The sequence below is a fragment of the Vulpes vulpes genome, chromosome X (genome assembly GCF_048418805.1).
Source record: "Vulpes vulpes isolate BD-2025 chromosome X, VulVul3, whole genome shotgun sequence".
NCBI classification, from domain to species: Eukaryota; Metazoa; Chordata; class Mammalia; order Carnivora; family Canidae; genus Vulpes; species Vulpes vulpes.
Genome location: NC_132796.1, coordinates 70,462,750 through 70,486,465, shown reverse-complemented (window position 1 = coordinate 70,486,465; position 23,716 = coordinate 70,462,750). Strand labels below are relative to the sequence as shown.

The window sequence follows — 23,716 nt, the reverse complement described above, 5'->3', positions numbered from 1 at the left end:
ATTGGACATCCACATGCAGAAGAATTAAACTAGACCACTCTCTTTCACTGTACACAAAGGTAAACTCAAAATGGATGAAAGATCTAAATGTTAGACAAGATTATCAAAATCCTAGAGGAGAACACAGGCAACACCCTTTTTGAACTCGGCCACAGTAACTTCTTGCAAGATACATCCACCTAGGCAAAAGAAACAAAAGCAAAAATGAACTATTGGGACTTCATCAAGATAAGAAGCTTTTGTACAGCAAAGGATACACTCAACAAAACTAAAAGACAACCTACAGAATGGGAGAAGATATTTGCAAATGACGTATCAGATAAAGGGCTAGTTTCCAAGATGTATAAAGAACTTATTAAACTCAACAGCAAAGAAACAAATAATCCAATCCTGAAATGGGCAAAGGACATGAAGAGAAATCTCACAGAGGAAGACATTAGACATGGCCAACATGCACATGAAAAAATGCTCTGCATCACTTGCCATCAGGGAAATACAAATCAAAACCACCATGAGATACCACCTCACACCAGTGAGAATGGGGAAAATTAACAAGGCAGGAAGCCACAAATGTTGGAGAGGATGTGGAGAAAAGGGATCCCTCTTACACTGTTGGTGGGATGTGAAATGGTGCAGCCACTCAGGAAAACTGTGTGGAGGTTCCTCCAAGAGTTAAAAATAGACCTGCCCTACGACCCAGCAATTGCACTGTTGGGGATTTACCCCAAAGATCCAGATGAAGTGAAACGCTTGGACACCTGCACTCCGATGTTTATAGCAGCCATGTCCACAATAGCCAAACTGTGGAAGGAGCCTTGGGGTCAATCGAAAGATGAATGGATGAAGAAGATGTGGTTTATGTATACAATGGAATATTACTCTGCCATTAGAAATGACAAATACCCACCATTATTTCCTTCGACATGGATGGAACTGGAGGGTATTATGCTGAGTGAAATAAGTCAATCAGAGAAGGACAAACATTATATGGTCTCATCCATTTGGGTATAAATAATAGTGAAAGGGAGTAGAAGGGACGGGAGAAGAAATGGGTAGGAAATCTCAGAAAGGGAGACAGAATATGGAAGACGCCTAACTCTGGGAAACTAACTAGGAGTTGAGGAAGGGGAGGAGGGTGGGGGGGTGGTGGTGACTGGGTGGTGGGCCCTGAGGGGGGCACTTGACGGGATGAGCACTGGGTGTTATTCCGTATGTTGGCAAATTGAACACCAATAAAAAATAAATTTATTATTAAAAAAAGAATAATGCACTGATGAGAACTTATTGTCTTATTTGTTTCTTTTCCCTGAAGTCAAGTTAAAGAAAACAAATCTGTTAGAGATCTTGAATTGAATCTTTAATGCAATATATAAATATCCTTTAGTGTAAGTTGTTCTCCCTTTCAACACATATCGACACAAAGCCAAGAGTCATCAGACTGAACAAAATGTAAAATATTTAAAAATTATAGGTCAAATGAAAATTACTCTCATTTGTTGGAATCTTCTACAAAGATCTTGGAGGACTTAGATGAAGTTTTCACTTATTCTGGAGAAGAAAATTACAGAGGTGTCTAGATTCTTGAAACATCTACATAGGCATCAACTCTACTATGGAGAGGACTAGGGTAAAAGGTACTGTGTTGTGAGGACAACACTAGAGCCACCCTGGTATGCTGAGGCAGAAGTCAACTGCTGTCTGATGAAGTAAAATCCAGGTTCTTAGGAAATTCAAGATGGAACTACATTAAATACATTACAAATCACCCACAGTGACAAATTCAACAATCAACATAAGATTCTGTATGGAGAAGGAAGTTTATTTGATTTTTTTTTACCCTAGTGAAGGAGATTTAGAATGCTGGAAATTTAACAATTTTGATTAACATCTTTGTAGGGTCTTTTTAGTGCTCTCTTCTCTCAAAGGGTATAAAGAGCAAATCTTCAAAGGCCTCCCAATTGGGATTTTGCTTGGAATTAAAGACCCTCCAACAATTATTTTCTCATTAACACAAGGGAGAAGTGGGACTGTCACCACCTCTTCTTTGCCTGTGGCCCCTAATAATCCTAAATAATATTTCAGAAGCAATCTACCTCATTATTTATTATTCTCCAGTGAGATCATTTTCTCTAACATAGATCAAATGTGTCTTGCATTAATTCATATTATAGCTAAATTTTGATATGTTCTGATCTAGGTAACTTATGTGTGATAGTGATCTGAATGCAATATAATAAAATTTAGAATCAATCTATGTGCATTTCAATACTCAATAAAAAAGCTAACAATTTTTTTCCTAATCAGCATAGGCATTAACTTTCATTTTTATCTAGCATGCTAAATCAACTGAAGAATAATTACTCTGAAGGCTAAACCAATTGATACCCATTTAGTTTCCCAATTTCTTCATGTAATATGAATTGAGAAACTTTTGGACAGCTTCATGCTATAGCTAAACTCAATTATTTTTTCTTAATTTCTTTCTATTGTCTCTATAAAAACAATTTGTATTTCAGAAGATATGTTAAACACAAGCAATCTACAATGAAAAATATTTATTTAAAAATATTTACCTTTCACAGAACCTAGAAAACATCACAAATTGATTTCCTTGAATTCTTCAACCAAGATATTAAAACTGAACCAGGGCAGCCCAGGTGGCTTAGCGGTTTGGTGCCGCCTTCAGCCCAGGGCCTGATCCTGAAGACCAGGGATGGAGTCCCACGTCAGGCTCCCTACATGGAGCCTGCTTTTCCCTGCCTGTGTCTCTGCCTCTCTCTCTCTTTCTCTGTGTGTCTCTCATGAATAAATAAAAAAATAATAAATAATAAATAATAAAACTGAACCACTAAATTTCATCCCATTTGAATTTGTTTTTTATTATATGTTAATGAAAGGGTTTCACTGAGTTGTGATAACAGTCACATTCCAAGGAATGCTGTTGTCTCCCTGGTGTGGGAGTAAAATTTCCATTAATAAATCTTGGGAGTGTGGGAAACAGATACCATCTATAAACAATGTAATTCAGCTATAGAGGTAAGACTGGAACTGGGAACCCCAGAGCCCAAAAGTAGTTCAGATAAAAAACTTAAGTTTTAAATTTAAGTCTATTATGTTCCATCTTCTTTGACAGTCTTTTATTTGGTGTCTGTGGACCTTTAAACAGAGCCAGCACCTTTGTTGGACAAAGACAAGGGGACAGAGCTTTTGTACTAAAAAAACTTAAGATGTGTTAATCAGATGTCCACATAATGTTAAAACTGGCATGGTTATGGCACAGAAATAACATGCAAAATGAACATTGATATACTCTAAATTGTCCTATGAAGCAGGAATATTTTCAACAAGAGAAAGCACATAGTATTAGGAACAAGCTTAAAAATGAAAAACAAAAAGATACCCAGAAATACAAAGGAAACCTCACTAAAATTAAGTATGGCTTACACCCTTGGAATTCATAACTGACTACAAGCTATGTAAGAGTCGATACTGCAATACTATTGCAAAGACAACCCAGAAATGTGCAGAAAAAAATATACATCAGGCAAGAGATTCACACGCCTTACTAATCATAGTCTTATAAGAACTAACATTTATGGAGTCTTTTTAGGTGTCAGGCAACGTGTTAAATGTTTTATACACATCTCATTCAATCCTCCCAATATTCAATCCTACAGATAATATTTAGCTCCATTTTGTAGATGAGAAAACAGATATCTCAGACTTCCTCAACTCTTTCATAAACTATATTCTTTCATATTTCCTGGTTTTTCACTCTATCTACCCCTTCATTATGGACTACTGATCATTCTCCTATCACATTCCCAGTTCATTTTACTATGCCTGCAAATTGCCTCACCCCTTGGTCATCATGCTTTATCCTCCTGGCTGAACTCTGACCTCCTGCAACTGGGTCTGCTCATTCAGGTACTTGTGCAACCTTCATGATATTTGGTCCACCAGTCTTTACTAGGAACAAACAACATTGGATTGATAAGGTTAGAGTATTAACAGAAAGTATCTCAGAAAGTATATTTATTTTGAGGTGGTAGGCTGTTTGAATTCATGTCTGTTTAATACAGGGTGGATATTGAGAAAATAACTACAATAGTCTTAAAGAGTAAGATGTTGTGACACTGGAATGTAAGTGCAGTCTTTCTCCTCTTAAATAATTTTTTTCTCTTAAATAATTTTTTCTTTGATTTATTGATGAAATTACAGTGATGAATCATATTTAATTATGATCATTGAAATAGATAAATCAAAATATATAATTACCTGTTCATTACAAAAATCATGAAAAATGTGCATTTTAAGATTCTGGTGGAAAGAGAAACAACTAAATGTTTCCTACATGATCTAAAACTGTTTTATTCTCAATTGTGACTCAGAGAATGATGAGAATCTGAAAATTATAATGCACTTTAGAGGTTCTATTTGCCAGCCTTCAGGCAGCTGAATAGCAAAACATTTCAGGACCAGTTATTTAGTCTCTTCTTGGAGTCAATCAGGAAAGCATTTTAGTTCTAAAAATATCTTTCACACAATTTTCATTTTCTGTGTACATAGTACCTGAAAACCAGTTGTATAAGATTATTATTTTTTAATTGAACAGGCTTCTATATACATCTTTAAAGTAATTTTTAAACCATGTACAAACTAATTAGCAGTGTCTGGTTCCCCTTAGTGGGTTTGCTACACCCTGCTAACCATAAAGGTTTTCATTATGTTCAATTGAAATTCCTACTGCTTCTTTTTTTAATCACTTTTCTATTTTTCTAATCTCTGAATGATAAAAAAAAACATTAAATATTTCTCCCCACAACACTCTTTGAAGATGGGATTCCAATTACTTCTTGTCTTAAAAAAACTCCATTATAGGAGTTTGTTCTCATATGAAAGAAAAACCCACTCTAAACTTTTATACTACTTTTCTTTGAAAATTAGAGCTTTCCATCTTAATTTTTAAACTATGGTAAGGCTGCCCCATAGTAAGCACAAAGATATGCAGCCATTATTACTATTATTATATCATAAGTAAAAAAGAAGATATACTGCATTATTTATTGGAACATAATGTCAGAGTATAATCCAAAGCAAAAGATTAAATCTACAAATTGGGGTACCCAGAAAGGAAGAGCTGGAACCCAAGAGTCAATACAGAAAACCAGATGTCAGGACTACAGTGGCAAATCATTGGTTATATATGCCTCTAGTCTACATGATACAAATTAATACAGAGTACTTAAGAACAATGTAGGATACCAGAGATTCTAGGATGTGTATTGAGTCAGACCAGCAGGAAGGCCACAAGATAATAAACTTCAAATGGGATTGGTCTAAGAACTGGAACAAAGCTGAGCCTGCAGATGGGTAATCCACTAGGCCAAATGGATAATTCAAGAAAGCAGAAGCAGGAGAAATGAGGTGGGAGCTAATATCTTTCCTTGGCAATAACTAAAATGAGGATATGTTCCCTGTTAAGAGAAAGTGCTTTGCACATAGCAGATGATTTCTATCCTGCTTTTTTAAAAAAAAGATTTTATTTATTTATTCATGAGAGCTACCCAGAAAGAGGCAGAGACATAGGCAGAAGGAGAAGCAGGCTCCCCAAGAGGAGCCTGATGTGAGACTTGATCCCAGGACCCCAGGATGACACCCTGAGCCAAAGCTAGACACAACCACTGAGCCACCCAGGTATCCCTCTATCCTGCTTTTTACTATGGGTGAAGTCTCATTGTACACATTTCCTTTTGATAATAAAATAGTAGATTCTCAAAGTCTCACTTGTACTCTTTATATAAGAAACTATCCAAGTTATAGTTAGCAATATTAAAATGATAAGTTTAAGGGATTAAACTGCCCAACAATGTCAACAGAAAAATTTTGAAAGAATAATTTTTGTTAGTAGCATGGAAATCTAACCCATTAGAGAGTGCTCCATGTTGCACAGAACTTCAGAACTAAAAGGAACCAGAAAGAACTTCTAGGACAATGTCATGCTAAATACAGGAATGAATTCCATAGTCGTCCAGATCTCTGGTAATTTAGTGTTTATTCAAATATTTCCAAGCTGAGAAGCCCATGCAATTCTTTGTATTCTAACCAAAATCTGCCTCCCTGATACACATTTATCTATCCTAGTTTGGCTCTTTGGAGCTACTAAAGAGAAGTCTAATCCTTCCACCATTTAATAGTCTTTGATGATTTAAAAACTCAGGAAAGACCACTGTCATTGTCTTTCCAGCTGGTAGAGACTCAAATATCTCTTACATTGGCCTTACATAGAGAAAAAAATTGTAAAATGGAGAGGAGAGTGAGATAGAGATATATATCAAGAGAGATCAGTCAATGCTTGACCATTCACAAATTGTTCAGATGATAAACAGTCAAGTCCACATGAAAGCTACCCTGTACTACTGTAAGAACATGGTTATTAGACTTAAAACTCCCTTTATGCAAAGACTGTCTCATCATTGTGTCCCTAGCATATATCAGATGAGGAACAAATAAGTCTAGTTGAACCAAAAAAGGTAGAATTGAAGGTCAAAGACATGTTTTGAGAATAATGCAAGATTAGCTAAACCAAGAACCTAGAAGGAAAGGTTTCCTCTTTCCTCCAACCTATTTGAAAATTAAGGTAAATATTTTAATTATAATAATATCAGGCTTTCACATGATTTTCACTTTATGTTTACACAGTGCCTCAAAACTAGTTGGACTAAATTCTTTTACTGAATTGTCGAGCTGTATAGACACAGCTTTTCTAAAACCGAAGTGGAAGTAGTACAATTCCTTTAAAAAACAAATGTGATGAGTTCAATACAGAACAAATATGATGATGATGATTATGATGATAGCAATAGCAATAGCAAATATTGATGATGATGATGATAGCTTACATTTATTGACGACTGCTACTTGTCAGATACTGTACTAATTTTTTACATACATTAATTAATTTATGCTTTATGAGTTACATAATGTCATCTTCATTTAAGAAAAAGAAAATATAGCTTAAAGAGCTTATGTAACTTACCTAAAATCTCAGAGAAAATATTGGAGCTGGAATCAAACCCAGGTCTATCTGACCCTTAACTTGTGTTAATGATACCTTTGAAGACATGACTGTCAACAGATTTTCCTGTAAAGTAAACATAATACCATAGCAAGAATCTTTAAGAACACAACTCGTGACCAGATCCACTTTAATCCTTGTTTTGATGTGTAAATCTTTAATGGTTTCAACTTTACCTAAAGCTGGATTGTCTCCATGAATTTTACTCTGCTAAGACCATGTCAGAATTATATGCAATAACCTTGGGAAGCCAAAATAGGCACCACTTATCTAAAAATTGCTCCTAGTTGCTATGAAACCAAAATAATTACTAGTCTATATGTCACTTTCTAGATTTGCTCTCTTTTTTTTTTCCTGCTGAAGATGAATGATAAATAAAAACTGGCAAAGAGAAAAATCACTTGGTAATTAATTGTGGTCAAAAGTAATAAGAAACACATTTAAAAGTGTCTAGAAATAAAGTAGAGCTTATTCCAGGTAGATACACAGACATACCCCAAAAGAGCTGTGCCAAAGATTCCATTACAGAAGAGCCTATTCCAGAGGCTAAGTTCAATCCTTAGATTTAAAAGCTGTCAAAATGACATCCATGGAAGTGAGGCCAACCCCACAGAACATGCAACACATTTGGTTCTTCAATCTGTAAGTACACATTTTCCATTAGAGAGAGGAAATGAGTATCCACAGAAGTATTTCAAGATTTTGTTTTCCTTTTATTCTAATACCAAAGTAACATGATGAGTGTTGAAAGGACAGGGTTTGGAATTAGAAAGGCATGGATAAAAATTCCTAACTCTGCCACTTTTTACAAGTTGTATGATAAGTCAACTTTACCTCTATGATCCTTATTTTTTTTAAGATTTTATGTATTTAGAGAGAAAGCATGAGCAGGGAAAGGAGCAGATGGGGAAGGAGAGGGAGGAGGGGAAAGAATCTCAAGCAGACTCCACACTGAGAGTGGAGTCTGATGAGGGGCTCAATCTTAGGACCTGGATCATGACCTGACCCAAAACCAAGAGTCAGATGCTTAACCGACTGAGCCACCATGGTACCCTACTATGATCTTCATTTTTAAAATGTGTATACTATATACAAATATATTATAAAGTATGTGTTTATATACTTATACACTTATAAATATATACATGTTATATGTATGCTATATATTATAAAGTACGTTTATATACTTATACACATATACTTATAGTTATGTATGTCATGTACAACCTAAGAGATGTGTGTATATAAATATTTCAGTTGTACATTGTATATTATACAATATATATACACACAGGCCTCACAGCTGTAAACATTAATAATATACATGATAAAATATCTGACATTAGGTTTTCAATAGCAAATATTGTAGTGGGTATGAATTTTTCTCTACACTTTTGTGTGTATTAGAAATGTCACCTTTTGTTTAAATTTAATTAAATTTTCTGAGCTCCCATCCTACTGGGCCAACAGTAAATTAAATCTGCTCCATAATTGGACATCCCAACAGTACATAGCATTGGAGAAAGACTCTGATTGTAGGTTGATACCAGTAACCACTGAAAAGTTCATATTGGTCCTTTGAAGTTGGGAAGCTCATAGCTTCTGTACAATACTGGTCATGTCATAAAAATCTGAACAAATAATGGGCCTCAGATTTGTCATCTCTAGATACACCACCCATCCTTCTACACATACACATGTGCACGTGCGTGCACACACACACACACACACACACACAACTCAAGCACGACAATTTTCTTGGTATCCCAATGCACCATCCACTACTTAGTTTAAGGATTTATTCTCTTGTAATCTTGCTGCTTCATCCTATTCATTTTCAAAGATCTTACTTCAGGACCTCTCATTCCAATTAACTCTTTAGTAAGTTGAGGTTTTTCAAAAGTCAGAAGTTTTTTGTTTGTGGTAACTTTGGCAACATGAACTACACCCCACTCCAGGCATAAAATGACCTAACTACCTTCTATAAACAGGAGAGAACACAGGTAAAACTTATTTGTTTCTTCTAGTAATTCAGAAAAATATATAATCTATAATATTTAATAATCCAATAAATGATCTTGTGTCACTATTTTTGTATCTTCAGGCAAAATGGTAAAGTAAATGAAATGGGTCCTTCATTGAGCTTTCTGCTCCATAAAGTCCCTTCTTTTTTTTTTTAAAAAAAAAAACTTTTTTATTTTTTTAAAGATTTTATTTATTTGTTTGACAGAGCACAAGCAGGGGGAGCAGCTCACAGAGGGAGAGGGCGAAGCAGGCTTCCTGCTTAGCAGGGAGCCCAACAAGGGCTTGATCCTAAGACCCCAGGATTATGATCTGAGCCAAAGGCAGATGTTTAACAGACTGACCCACCCAGGTGCCCGAGAGTTCCTTACTTCTACCCAGGTGCTCCAAGCCCTCATAGTTCTTGATCCCCCACCAACCCATGCCTATGGTCACTAACTCACACAGGTTTGCCCAGAACAATTATGCTTTTGAAACTGAAATTCCTACATCCTAGAAGATTTCTCAATCCTAGACAAACAGGGAAGTTTGGTCACCCTAGGCATAGCTTGCCTCATCAGATAGCATTTCATGTTTTAGAGCTTCTGCTCCCCTATTAAAATGTATGCTCCCTTTGCTAGTTAATCTGATGACAAATTCAAACTAAGGTATAAATTTGTCAGCTTTCCCAGATAACATCTGCATTTTAGCTAGTTATATAAATCCTAATATAGTTATTTTAGGCAATGTAGCAGCACTGATGCCAGAATTATATATAAAAAAAAAAACGGAGGAGATTTTAGGACACTTGAATTCTCACTATTTGAGCGTTCCCTAGTTGGCCTGTAAATAGAGCTAATATTTGGGCCTGAGAGTATTACATCTCATTCTCAAATAGCTGGCTTTGAAAAACACCTGAAGATTTTTTTTAAATTTATGAGTACTTTGACCTCATTCTAGAGCCTTTAAATCACAATTGTTGGGGTTGAGGTACCCCAGGCAGTGGACTCTGTTTTTAAAACTCACCAAGTAATTTTAATATGCAGTCAAGGTTGAGAACTACTGTGTTAGAGCATTTGAGAGTTTGGGCAAGCAGACACTCCTTACACACTCTTACTGATTAATAAAGTAGAAATGGAAAACTCAGAGCTTCTTTTATTAGAATTTTTGGAAAGACGGATCAATCCCTCCTTGCCTGCCATACTGCATTCCATAATGGAAACTTTATAATATTTGCTCACATATTGATTTGAGAATGAAGAGTCTTATGGTATCCTCACCAATATATTTTGCCCACCAACTTTATTTTGCCCTATTTATAATTAATACCCAATTCAAATTACATCTGAAAGAGACCTTTGTTTGATATATACTTCAGTCTCCCTCCTACGACCTTATTACCTGCATTATAGTGACAAGCAGCCTCATGACTTTCTTGATTACAAGACACTCCTAGCAACTTCTTAATCTGGAGATGGTCATAAATATTATTACTCCTTTGAACTGCTGGTTGTTCTGTTTTTGCTGGGTCTTGATGAACTGTGCTAAGAAGCCATTGCTTGAAACTTTCTTGCAAATTCAAACAGATGTTTCCCATTTTATGACTCAATGATGCATGATGGAAACTTAAAGCATTAGAAGTCAGGGCACTTAAGTTTTTAATCAAATTAAAAGTCCATGACTTTACTTTTGCAGCACTAGCACTAAAGATAGCAAATAGAATCTTGGCTAAGAGGTTTTAATCTCAGCCCTGACAGAGAAGAATCCACCTGTTTTTCTAATAAACATTTTGCCTTTGTTGTCCTCTTAACTCTTTAGCGATCACAATGGTGATTGCTCAGTGGTGATGTGTTGTGCTGATAGATACACTTGCCCATTAAGTTTAGCCCAAGACTACCATCAAATTTCCCATACTACACCAAACAACTTTCATTATGGACTTGGGTCAGATTAAAATGATCAGGCTAGAGCTAAAATCCCCTGACCCAGTTAATTCCCCCTTATGGTCATTTTCTAAGGGATTTCATTTCTATCCTTACAGAGTTTTGCTGCAGGAATCTGAGAGGGTTAAGAAAATAAGATATTCAAATGAAAGGAAGTAATTATGAATATATTTTACCCTTTACATTCCTCAGTTTGGGACTTTACCCTACCTCACCTCATCCAAAAACCAATAAATTTCCTATATTGCTAATATTCTCAATTCTTATATTTTATAATAAGTTTTTAGAAATAAAAAATGGTCACAAGATCTGTGAAAGTAGTACTGAGAAGCAGAAATTCTTTAAAACATCATAAGTAGATCTTGGGAAGATGGCAGTAGAGTAAGAGGGCTCTAATCTTGCTTCCTCCCACAGATACAACTAGATATCAAATCATACTAAATACTTCAGAAACTGACATGAAGACTGGCAGAACAAACTCCACAACTAAAGGTAGAGAAAAGGCCATATTGAAGAAAGTAGGGAGTGCCGAGATACAGTTTGGGAGAAAAATGGATCATGGCTGCTGTAGTGGGGAGGAAGCCATGGTCTTTAAGAAGCGTGAGAGACAGACTAGCACACAGAAAAGCCCACAAAGGGAAAAAATCCCTTGGCTTAGAAATCAATAGGGGCCAAATTTTCTGAGTTCTTGCAGCCAGAGGGGCTTAAAGCCTGGATTTCTAAAGGTCAGCATGTAACTTACAAGAGAAACCCATAAGACTGGCAGGGTATATTTCAGAAGAAACTTTCCAAGCCAGAAGAAGTGGCATGATATATTCAAAGTGCTGAATGTGAAAAATCTTCATCCAAGAATACTCTATCTAGCAAAGCTATTATTCAGAATATAAGGATAAATAAAGAGTTTCCCAAACAAAAAAAAGTTAGAGTTCATGATCATTAAACCAGCCCTGCAAAAAATATTAAAGAGGACTCTTTAAATGCAAAGGAGAGACTAAAAGTAACAGTATAAAGGTAGGAAACACCAAAGCAGTAAAAATGAAGATTTCTGTAAAAAAAATCAGTCAAAGAGCTCACAAAATAAAATGACAGGATGTAAAATGGGATCCCTGGGTGGCTCAGTGGTTTTGCACCTGCATTCGGCTCAGGGCATGATCCTGGAGTCCCGGGATCGAGTCCCACATCAGGCTCCCTGTATGGAGCCTGCTTCTCCCTCTGCCTGTATCTCTGCCTCTCACTCTCTCTGTGTGTGTCTCTCATGAATAAATAAATACAATCTTTAAAAAAAGAATGTAAAATATGACAAGATATACCTCAAATATGGGTTCAGACTTAAGCAATCATCAACCTAATATAGACTGCTATATAGAATGCAGAAGAGATTATATAAAATCTAATGGTAATCATATATCAAAAACTGCTAATAAATGTGCAAAGAGTAAAGATAAAGAAATACACATATATCACTAAAGAAAATCAGCAAATCATGAAGTGAAAAAGAGAAGGAAAGATCAGAGAAAATCATTGGAAACAAACATAAGATAGGTAATGAAGTGACAATAAATACATATCTGTCAATAATGACTTTCAACATAAATGGACTAAATGCACCAATCAAATGACATGGGGTGACAGAATGGATAAAAAAAAAAACAAGACCCATCTCTATGCTGCCTAATAGAGATTTATTTCAGACCTTAAAACAGCTGCAGAGTGAAACTGAGAGGATGGAGAAACATCTCTCATGCAAATGGACGTCAAAAGAAAACCTAAGTAGTAATATTTATATTGCACAAAGTAGATTTTAAAACAAGAATTATAACAGGAGATAAAAAAAGGACACCATAGTAATAAAGGGGTCAATTCGGTCAGCCCGGGTGGCTCAGCGGTTTAGCGCCACCTTCAGCCCAGGGCGTGATCCTGGAGACTCGGGATGGAGTCCCACGTCGGGCTCCCTGCATGGAGCCTGCTTCTCCCTCTGCCTGTGTCTCTGCCTCTCTCTCTGTGTCTTTCACGAATAAATAAATAAAATCTTAAAAAAAATAAATAAAGGGGTCAATCCAACAAGAAGATATAACAATAGTAGATATTTATGTGTCCAGCATAGGAGGACTCAAATACTAAAACAGTAACATAGAGGAAGTTATTGATAAGATAATAATGTATTGCATTATACAATAATGTACAATATTGTATAATGTATACAACATTGTGTAATACAATAAGGTAAGGGGATTTTAATACACCATTAAAACAATGGAAAGATCATCTAAACAGAAAATCAACAAGGAAACAATGGCTTTGAATGACACACTGGGCCAGATGGATTTAACAGATATATTCAGAACATGCCATCCTAAAACAGCATAATACACATTCTTTTCTAGTGCACCTGGAACATTGTCTAGAATAAATCATATATTAGGCCATAAAACACCCTCAACAAATAAAAAAGACTGAAGGCATACCAGTATCTTTTCTGACCACAACACTATGAAACTAGACATCAATAACAACAACAAATCTGAAAAGATCACAAATACACAAAGGTTAAATAAAATTTTACTAAACAATGAATGGATCAACAAGGAGATCAAAGAAGAAATAAAAAATACATGGAAACAAATGAAAATAAAAATAAAAATGCTCTAAAACATTGGCATTCAGCAAAAGTGGCCCTCAAGGTAAAGTTTAAGGCAATACTTAATTGCTCTATAGTAGTCACTGGGAAGTTAGTTCTGTTGATTTTATCTCTTCATTTTCTCCCTGGGATGGATAATGCTGGATATTCTCTCCTCTGACTTTCTTCTATGTCCAATTACCTTTTCTGCATCTTTAATGCCACTGCTTCAGTTCAAGCTGTCATCATCCCTTGTATAACCTCTTGGGTTGGTCTCACAATGTGTCTTTCTGACTTTAATCCTCTTCTACTAAAGTATCCACATTTCTATTAGAGTGGGTGCAGGTTTGTAAAGATCTAATTCTGTTCTTATTAAAATCATTCAAAGGCCAGCTATTACTTATTTCACTTACTACAACATGAAGTCTAAACAGGCCTTATCATGCTCTAATTCTTAAATACTTTTCTAGCTTCATCTTTATTGCTTTTCTCAACCCTCATCAATTCTTTTTGTTGTATGACATAGCTTTACAACAGTACTCAGTGTCCCTAAGAACTTATGTTGGTTCTTGTTTCTCATATTTTGCATATATTTCCCGGAGTAATCCCTTCTCTTTACCTGGTAAAATGCTCATGCTTCAAGATCGAGGTAAAGTGTTTCCTTTTGATGAAGTGTCTGTCACTCCAGTAGAATGAATTGTGCTTTTTTTGTGACAACACTGTAGCATTTACATACTTTTATTATAACACTGTGTGATAAACATTTGTATGTATCTCCTGTTTTGTAAACTTCTTGAAGGAAAGAACCTTGTCTAATTTCCAAATCCCTTCTTTCTTTACACAACACCTGAATGTGGGGCTCAATAAATAAGCACTTGATGTGGCCATGCCAAATATATTTTATAGGTCACAGAGATAGCCAGACATTTATTTATTTATTTTTAAATAAGTTAATTTTTTATTGGTGTTCAATTTACCAACATACAGAACAACACCCGGTGCTCATCCCGTCAGTGCCCCCCTCAGTGCCCGTCACCCATTCACCCTCACCCCCCGCCCTCTTCCCCTTCCACCACCCCTAGTTCGTTTCCCAGAGTTAGGAGTCTTTTTCTTCTCCCTTCCCTTATATTCCCTTTCACTATTATTTATATTCCCCAAATGGATGAGAACATAAACTGTTTGTCCTTCTCCGATTGACTTACTTCACTCAGCATAATACCCTCCAGTTCCATCCACATCGAAGCAAATGGTGGGTATTTGTCGTTTCTAATGGCTGAGTAATATTCCATTGTATACATAAACCACATCTTCTTTATCCATTCATCTTTCGATGGACACCGAGGCTCCTTCCACAGTTTGGCTATTGTGGACATTGCTGCTAGAAACATCGGGGTGCAAGTGTCCCCGCGTTTCATTGCATCTGTATCTTTGGGGTAAATCCCCAACAGTGCAATTGCTGGGTCATAGGGCAGGTCTATTTTTAACTCTTGGAGGAACCTCCACACAGTTTTCCAGAGTGGCTGCACCAGTTCACATTCCCACCAACAGTGCAAGAGGGATCCCTTTTCTCCACATCCTCTCCAACATTTGTGGTTTCCTGCCTTGTTAATTTTCCCCATTCTCACTGGTGTGAGGTGGTATCTCATGGTGGTTTTGATTTGTATTTCCCTGATGGCAAGTGATGCAGAGCATTTTTTCATGTGCATGTTGGCCATGTCTATGTCTTCCTCTGTGAGATTTCTCTTCATGTCTTTTGCCCATTTCATGATTGGATTGTTTGTTTCTTTGGTGTTGAGTTTAATAAGTTCTTTATACATCTTGGAAACTAGCCCTTTATCTGATAGGTCATTTGCAAATATCTTCTCCCATTCTGTAGGTTGTCTTTTAGTTTTGTTGACTGTATCCTTTGCAAAAGCTTCTTATCTTGATGAAGTCCCAATAGTTCATTTTTGCTTTTGTTTCTTTTGCCTTTGTGGATGTATCTTGCAAGAAGTTACTGTAGCCGAGTTCAAAAAGGATGTTGCCTGTGCTCTCTTCTAGGATTTTGATGGAATCTTGTCTCACACTTAGATCTTTCATCCATTTTGAGTTTACCTTTGTGTATGGTGAAAGAGAGTGGTCTAGTTTCATTCTTCTGCATGTGGATGTCCAATTTTCCCAGCACCATTTATTGAAGAGACTGTCTTTCTTCCAATGGATAGTCTTTCCTCCCTTATCGAATATTAGTTGCCCATAAAGTTGAGGGTCCACTTCTGGGCTCTTTATTCTGTTCCATTGATCTATTTGTCTGTTTTTTTTTTTGCCAGTACCACAGTCTTGATGACCACAGCTTTGTAGTACAACCTGAAATCTGGCATTGTGATGCCCCCAGATATGGTTTTCTTTTTTAAAATTCCCCTGAGATAGCCAGACATTTAATTTAATAAATATTGAGGATCCATTTTTTTTAGTTGAGCACTGTCATTCTGGTTAATATAACCTTTATGTTCATTTTAGAAAATGTTGATCAATTATACTTTTGAATATCTTGCATAAGAGGCAGAAGATAGTGAATTTGTTTGGGAAGCACATTTAAAGGTAAACCCACAACAGAAAACTGTCCGTGTGACATATTGCTTCTTAATAAAGTAAATATATAAGCATTAGAGCTGCCTTTTCAATCTTTAGTATGTAAACTTTATATCACCATCAGAAGCAAATATAGTTAGTCAAAATGTGAAAAATTTTAGTATGTTAACACTAAAAGCCTCCATACATTGTTTTTCTTCCACATAATTGACAGTCTTGTTTATTCATACCATGAACTGGAAAGAAAACTAATGCAACAGAGTGATTTTCTATACTATTAGCTAAACAAAATATTTAAGAAATTATGCTTAAGTATTTTTGTTTGTATTTTTGTCTGAAAGTTTACATGCCTGAAAAGTTGGTAAGTATTGATAATGTGGGGCCATTGTCTCTGGGCAGAACTTTTTGTCTGTGCCACTACTGCCTATGCTTTTCTATTTCCTTCCTCACCTAGTCCATTTTTTTAAACATCATTTGCTTTTTGAGTTCTGATAATTGCAAGAAAGAACTGTGTGGCTCATGCTTCTTTTAATGCTGAATATATATATATATATATATATATATATATATATATATATATATATATATCTGAGGTTCTGGTTTGGGCATCATTCATCATGAACCTAAGGATCTTACCTCTATATGTCACAGAAGTTGCTTCATTTCCAGAGGGTTCTTAGGGTTCTCTGTAGGAAAATCAGAAAGGGGTTGATGTATTCAGTTTATAGCCAAAAGCATATCAATTAGGGGTCAGATCACCCATTAAGCAAGTTTGTCCTCTATAGTTTAAAATTAATGCATGATTCCAAGAATAACTATTAGCCACTTAATTAAACTTCTTGGTGCAGTTTTAATTTTTGGTGTGGATTCCAGCTACCAACATTTGATGCTGTCCCTGGGAATTCATGTATATCCTCAAGATGTAAAAAATGAAAGATAAATGTATCTTAATTAAATCATATATCTTTATTTTTTAAATTTTTATTTAAATTCAATTTTCCAACATATAATATAACACCCAGACCTCATCCCATCAAGTGCCTCCTTAGTGCCCCCATAAATTTGTGAATTTTATATGCCCAGGGGTATATACAACCCATTGGGTATATACAACCCATTCAGCATTGTGCTTTTGGTGTTTTATCAAACCATAGCTTGGAGCAATTTGAGAACAGATTAGGGAATATCTCTAAGGTATGGTATAAATAAGAAAGTTTTATTTTTTAAAAAGATTTTATCTATTTATGAAAGACACAAACAGGCAGAGACAAAGACAAAGCAGGCTCCTCGCACAGAGCCCGATGCAGGATTCAGTTCCTGGATCAGGATCACACCCTGAGCTGAAGGAAGATACTCAACCACTGAGCTAAGCAGGTGTCCCAATAAGAAAGTTCTAATTCCTCTAATTTCACAAGCCTAGTTCTGGTTGTTTGAGTGGCTAGAGGGAGTTTCACTGGTCTTTTTTTTTTTTCTAGAAATAAGTGACCTTAGAAGTGAAATAATGAATGGATGAACAAATGAATTAATAGATTATGGTAATGATAAAAACTTTTATCCAGTGCCAGAGAGATAGTATAGCACAGAATGTGGGGCTATTTAGCATTAAAGAGGATAAAGAATCTGGCAATTAGATCCTTTTGGGAGAAAGAAAAGTAGCACCTAGCTGTATTAGAGACAAGCCCTGAGCATGATAGGAAAGGTGGTACAGTTTGACTTGAATCCTCTTTGACTTTTTATGCACTATTTCCATACTTTTCTATTTCTTTTGTGTCTGTCCTTGTGAAGGATTCTGGTTCCTTGAAAGTTATGTGTACTGACTTTCTCTAGCACACATCAATTCAATGAGCTAGATATTTCCAGATCACTTTTTATTACCTACATGCCCCAGGATTCAACTTTTTGGAGTCCTGTTCTGTGATGGGGCTACTGGGATTCTTTGACCAAATTACAGCTGATTACTTAAGTAATATTTGAAATTAAAGGAGATCTTCCAAGCCTTAACCTTAAGGAATGATTGTAATGGCAAATATTCAACAAATGTGTAGTAAATTTCTGAGTTTTGCCAAAACTCTGGATATAAAGAGATGCAAAAGACATGGTCCCTACACTCCAAGTATAATGAAGAGATATAGAATATCACATTGTTGGGCTTCTGAATATTGAACCATTCTCGCATCTCCAGAATAAATCTCATTTGAACATGGTGAATAGTCTTTTAAATGTATTGCTGACTATGGATTGCTAATATTTTTTTGAAGATTTTTATATGTATGTTTATCAGGAATACTGGCCAGTAGTTTCTTTTTTTGTAAAGTCTGTCTGGTTTTGGTATTACGGTAATGTTGACTTCATAGAGTGTATTTGGGACCTTTCTGTCCTCTTCGATTTTTTTGGAATAGTTTTAGGAGAATAGGCATCAACTCTTCTTTAAATGTTTGGTAGAGTTCACTTGTGAATCCAAATCTGTTCTTGGACTTTTATTTTGTGTTTTTTTAAATTACAGATTCAATTTTGTTCTAGTAATTGGTCTGTTTAGTTATTCTATTTTCTCCTGATTCAGTTTTGGAAAAAGACGTTAATTCAAAAAGATATATGAACCCCTTTGTCTCTTACATCATTATGTACAATAACCAAGATATAGGAGCAACCTAACTGTCCATTGATAGATAAGTGGATAAAGAAGATATGATATAAATATGAATATGAATTCATATATTAATATTATGCAGCCATAAAAAGGATGAGATTTTCAATAACATTGATGGATCTAGAGGGTATTATGCTAAGTGAAATAAGTCAGACTGGGAAAGCAAGTATCATATGATTTTACTCATGTGAAATCTAAAAAACAAAATAAATGAATATACAAACAAAGAACAGAATCAGACCTATAAATACAGAGAATAAAATGATGGTTGCCAGAAGGAGGGTAAGTGTGTGTGTGGGGGGGTTGCAAAATGGGTGAAAGGGAGTGAAAGATACAGGCTTCCAATTATGGAATGAATAAATCAAGAAATAAAAAGTACAGACTAGGTAATATAGCTAATGATATTGTAATAGTGTTATATGGTGACAGAGATACACTTATAACATAGCATAATGTATAGAGATATTGAATCACTATGTTTTACACCTAAAACTAACATAACATTATGTGTCAACTATACTCAAATAAATGTTCAAAGCAAAAAGAAACAGATATATAAGTAGATGTGTAACAGTGTGATATGTTAATTGCTAAAATGGAGAAATGGGCATAGAAGAAGAAGGCTAATTGCCTGAAGAATTGGGATTAAGTTCATAAGGGAAGTGAAGTCTGAACTGTTATAAAAAGTTATTAGTAACTTGCAGATTTGAGTTTTAAAATTACTCTGACAACAGAGGAGCAATTGGTAGAGGCAAAGACCTATGGACCATTTCAGTGTTCAGGAAAGAGGTGATAATAGTATAAACTAAGACAATGAAAAGGAAACAAAGGAGAGTTGACAATGTTAATTTTCCATTTTATAGATAGAATCAGTAAAATTTGGTAGGATTTATTTTTGTTTTTGTTTTTTGTTTTTTGTGTATGAAGTATAAGAAAAAGGAAGAGCCTGAGACAAATCCCAGGTTTCTGGTTTAGGCATATGTATGAATGACAGTGCTATTAAGTAAGATAAAAATTATAGGAGAAGGTGTAGGTTTGGGGAGTGAGGCAATAAGACACTAGCTTTTCCCTTCCTGTCCAAAGGATGGATAATTCAGGATAGCCGTGGTTGGTGGGCACACATGGGTCAGTTTTCCAGCTATTTTCTAGTTAGGAATTTATAGTCAAACTGCTTAATCTGGATAGCGTTATCCATATTGTTCAGAGCCCTGCATTTGAATTATTGACTATTATAACTATGCTATATGTTTGAAGACTGTATACCCAAGACTCATCACCAATACTATGGAATTGGGAAAAAATAAAATGAAACAAACTTCTTTCCTGAAAAAGATTTTGTTCACTTTTCTATCACAGTGCATGAGAAATCTCCTGTCATTTACTGTAACAGTTTAGGCTTAAGATTCTGTAGCATCTGGTAACAAGTTAGACAAAATTTGTTTATTTTTGTAAATGAATACCACTAATCTAACCCCTCAGTGGTTAGATTTTGAGATGTGAGGAGAAGATATTTGAGAACAAAGGATGGTTACCTTCTAGGTCTAGGAAGAGGATCTGTGGTAGGAATTCCTGGTTTATATTGGAGTAGCTTATAGGCTATTTGTGCCTAGCAGAGGAGGGGCACAATCTTTGTCCATTTTTAAATTTTGCCTGGGGCCAGGCCTCTATGAATATTTCTTTTTATTAGAAAGCTAAGTACAAGAGCATTATGAAATTTAATTAATGGTTGCCAAATACTTTGCAAAGATAGTGTCATATTTAAAAGATTTATAATAGCAGCAGAAAGCAACTAAGACTCTGTTAAGGAATGTACCCTAAATTATCATTTTCTGGTAGAACAAAGGAGCAGATACTATGAATATGAGTGAGGAGCAGAGGTGTAGATATGATATGATAAAAAACTTACACATCTCTGGTTAGAGGGTAAAGTCTTTGTTAAGAAAAGTTTTATGAGTAGCAAACAAAGACTTGTTCCTATTTCTTAACCTCACTTTGGTTCATTCTTTCAGACAGATTAGAAGCATTTCATTTCTTTCTTTTTTAATGACTTTTTTCCATTATAAATTCCTATAAGTCATGCATCCAATGTCAAGATTGACCCTATTATCTGTTCCTGTTTTCCAATTCTTCTCTATTCTTTCTCAGAACCTCAGAAACTTTTGTCTATATTTTTTCCTTGAAGTATAGTTGATACACAGCTTCATTAGTTTCGGGTATACACCATAGTTATTCAACAAATTTATATGCTTTGGAGTGCTTAACTCAGAATGTTTTGATGTATATATTGTAATATTATAAATGATTTCTCCACCATTCCTTTTTCCATTCTTTTAATTGTAAATCAATTAATTATTTTTACATTTTTATTGAGATTCTAGTTAGCATATAGTGTAATATTAATTTCAAGCGTACAATATACAGATTCATCACTTTCATACAACACCTGATGCTTATCACAAGTGCACTCCTCAATCTGCATCCACTATTTAACCTATCCCGTCACTGACCTCCCTTTATCACTCTGTGGAGAATTTATTAAGTATGACATAAAAAGAAGTGGGGTAGAGGGAACGTACTTCAAAATAATAAAGGCCATTTGTGAAAAACCCACAGATAACATCATGGTGAAATGATGAAAACCTGAGAGCTTTTCCCTGAAGATCAGGAACAAGACAAGGATGTTCACTCTCATGACTTGTATTCAACATAGAATTGGAAGTCCTAGCTACAATAATTAGGCAAGAAAAAGAAATAAGAGGCATCCATACTGGTAAAGAAGAAGTTAAACTATCACTATTTACAGATGACATGATAGTTACACATAGAAAATCCTGAAGACCTGACCAGAAAATTACTAGAAGTAATAAATGAATTCAGCATAGTTGTAAAATACAAAATTAATACCCAAGAGTCAGTAGCGTTTTTATACACTAATAACAAAGTAGCAGAAAGGGAAATTAAGAAAAAGTAACACTGGGGCACCTGGTTGGCTCAATGGTTGAGTGTCTGTCTTTGGCTCAGTTCATGATCCAGGGATCTTGGGATGGAGTCCTGAATGGGATAACCACAGAGAGCCTGACTCTCCCTCTACCTGTGCCTCTGCCTTTGACTCTGTGTCTCTCATGAATAAATAAATAAATTCTTTAAAAAAACAACACTATTTATAATTGTACCAAAAATAATAAAGTACTAATGAATAAATTAAACTAAAGAGGTGAAAGACCTGTACTGTCAAAACTATAAACCTTGATGAAAGAAATTGAAAATGACACAATCAAATTGAAAAATATACTATGCTTATGGATTGGAAGAATTAATATTGTTAAAATGTCCATATTACCCAAAAACAATCTACAAAGTCGATATAATCCCTATCAAAATACCAACAGAAATTTTTACAGAACTAGAAAAGATAATCCTAAAATTTCTTTAGAACCACAAAGACCCTGAATAGCTAAAGCAATCTTGAGAAAGAAAAACAGAGGTGGAGCCATCACAATTCCAGCCAAAACTATATGGTGAAGGAGTGGGACAAGATGGCAGAAGAGTGGGTGTCCTCAACTCACCTGGTCCCACCAATTTACCTAGATAACTTTCAAAACACCCTGGACACCTACGAATTCAACCTGAGATTTAAAGAGACAACAGCTGGAATGCTACAGAGAGAAAAGTTTTTGCTTCTAGCAAGGTAGGAAGGCAGAAAAAATAAAAAAATAAAATAATAAAATAAAATAAAATAAAATATAAAAAGAATAAAGTAGGGAAGGGGCACCATGAAAAACGGCTGAAGAGGAGCAGCAAGAGCCTCCGGGACAGGAAAGCCCAGGCCTGTAGAAGCAGGAACTTTAAGAATCTGCACCAGATTTTCCCTGGACAAAACAGTAGGTAGCAGGTAAATTGGGCAGAATCGCAGTGAAGACTCCTGTTTACCAGTCACTATTAGAGGAAGTGCACCCAGGGGAAAGCTTACCACAATCTGCGGACAGATCTCAGTAAACGGCTGGAACACCCCAGCCCTCTAGGGCATTTGGGAGAAGCCAGTTGGATAGGTGGGCCAACTTCAGATGGAGGTGGCTGTACCTCCTTCCCTTTAGGAGAGGTAGTCACCGAGAGAACAAGTCCAGTGGCACAGGCCTCAGATCCCAGGGTACCCAAGCGAACAAAGCCGGTGATCATGTATTACCCCTGCAATAGGCAGAAGCAGGGAGGGCACAGGAAAGCAAGAATTCTCCTGCCATTGGGCACCCTGCAAGCTGTGCAGATCAGTGCACCTGTGCCTCCCCAAGGAGCATCTAGGGCAGTGCGGACTGGGAGACTGCAGTTAGTTACTCATAGGGAGCTTGACTCCAGAGCTAGAAACCTGGCCGCCACCATTGTTGTTTTTCCTCTTTGCTCAACTTTGTGCCTGGGAGAGGTGGGGCCGCTGGGAAACAAAGACCTCACAGAATAAACAGCTTACACTGAGCCAGGCACCTGGCAAGGGGTGGGGCAACTCCACCCAGGCACAGAATCAGACAGCAGGCCCTTCCCTGAGGCCAGCTGGAAGAACAGGGGAAGAGCAAGTTCTTGACAAAGCAGCACTGAAGAGCTCCAAGACAGAGGGAAAATAGTATATACAAATAGAGGGTCCGGAGGCAGGGCAAGATGGTGGAAGAGTAGGGTCCCCAAGTCACCTGTCCCCACCAAATTACCTAGATAACCTTTAAATCATCCTGAAAATCTACAAATTTGGCCTGAGATTTAAAGAGAGAACAGCTGGAATGATACAGTGAGAAGAGTTCACCCTTCTATTAAGGTAGGAAGACGGGGAAAAAGAAATAAAGAAATAAAAGGCCTCCAAGGGCGAGGAGCCGGGCTAAGGC

General features: G+C 36.0%; 1 pseudogene; it reads right to left on the bottom strand.

Moving 5' to 3' along the window:
- Nucleotides 1-23,030, bottom strand: part of LOC112925696 (uncharacterized) — a 30,126-nt pseudogene extending 7,096 nt beyond the window's left edge.
- Nucleotides 23,031-23,716: the final 686 nt, after the last annotated feature.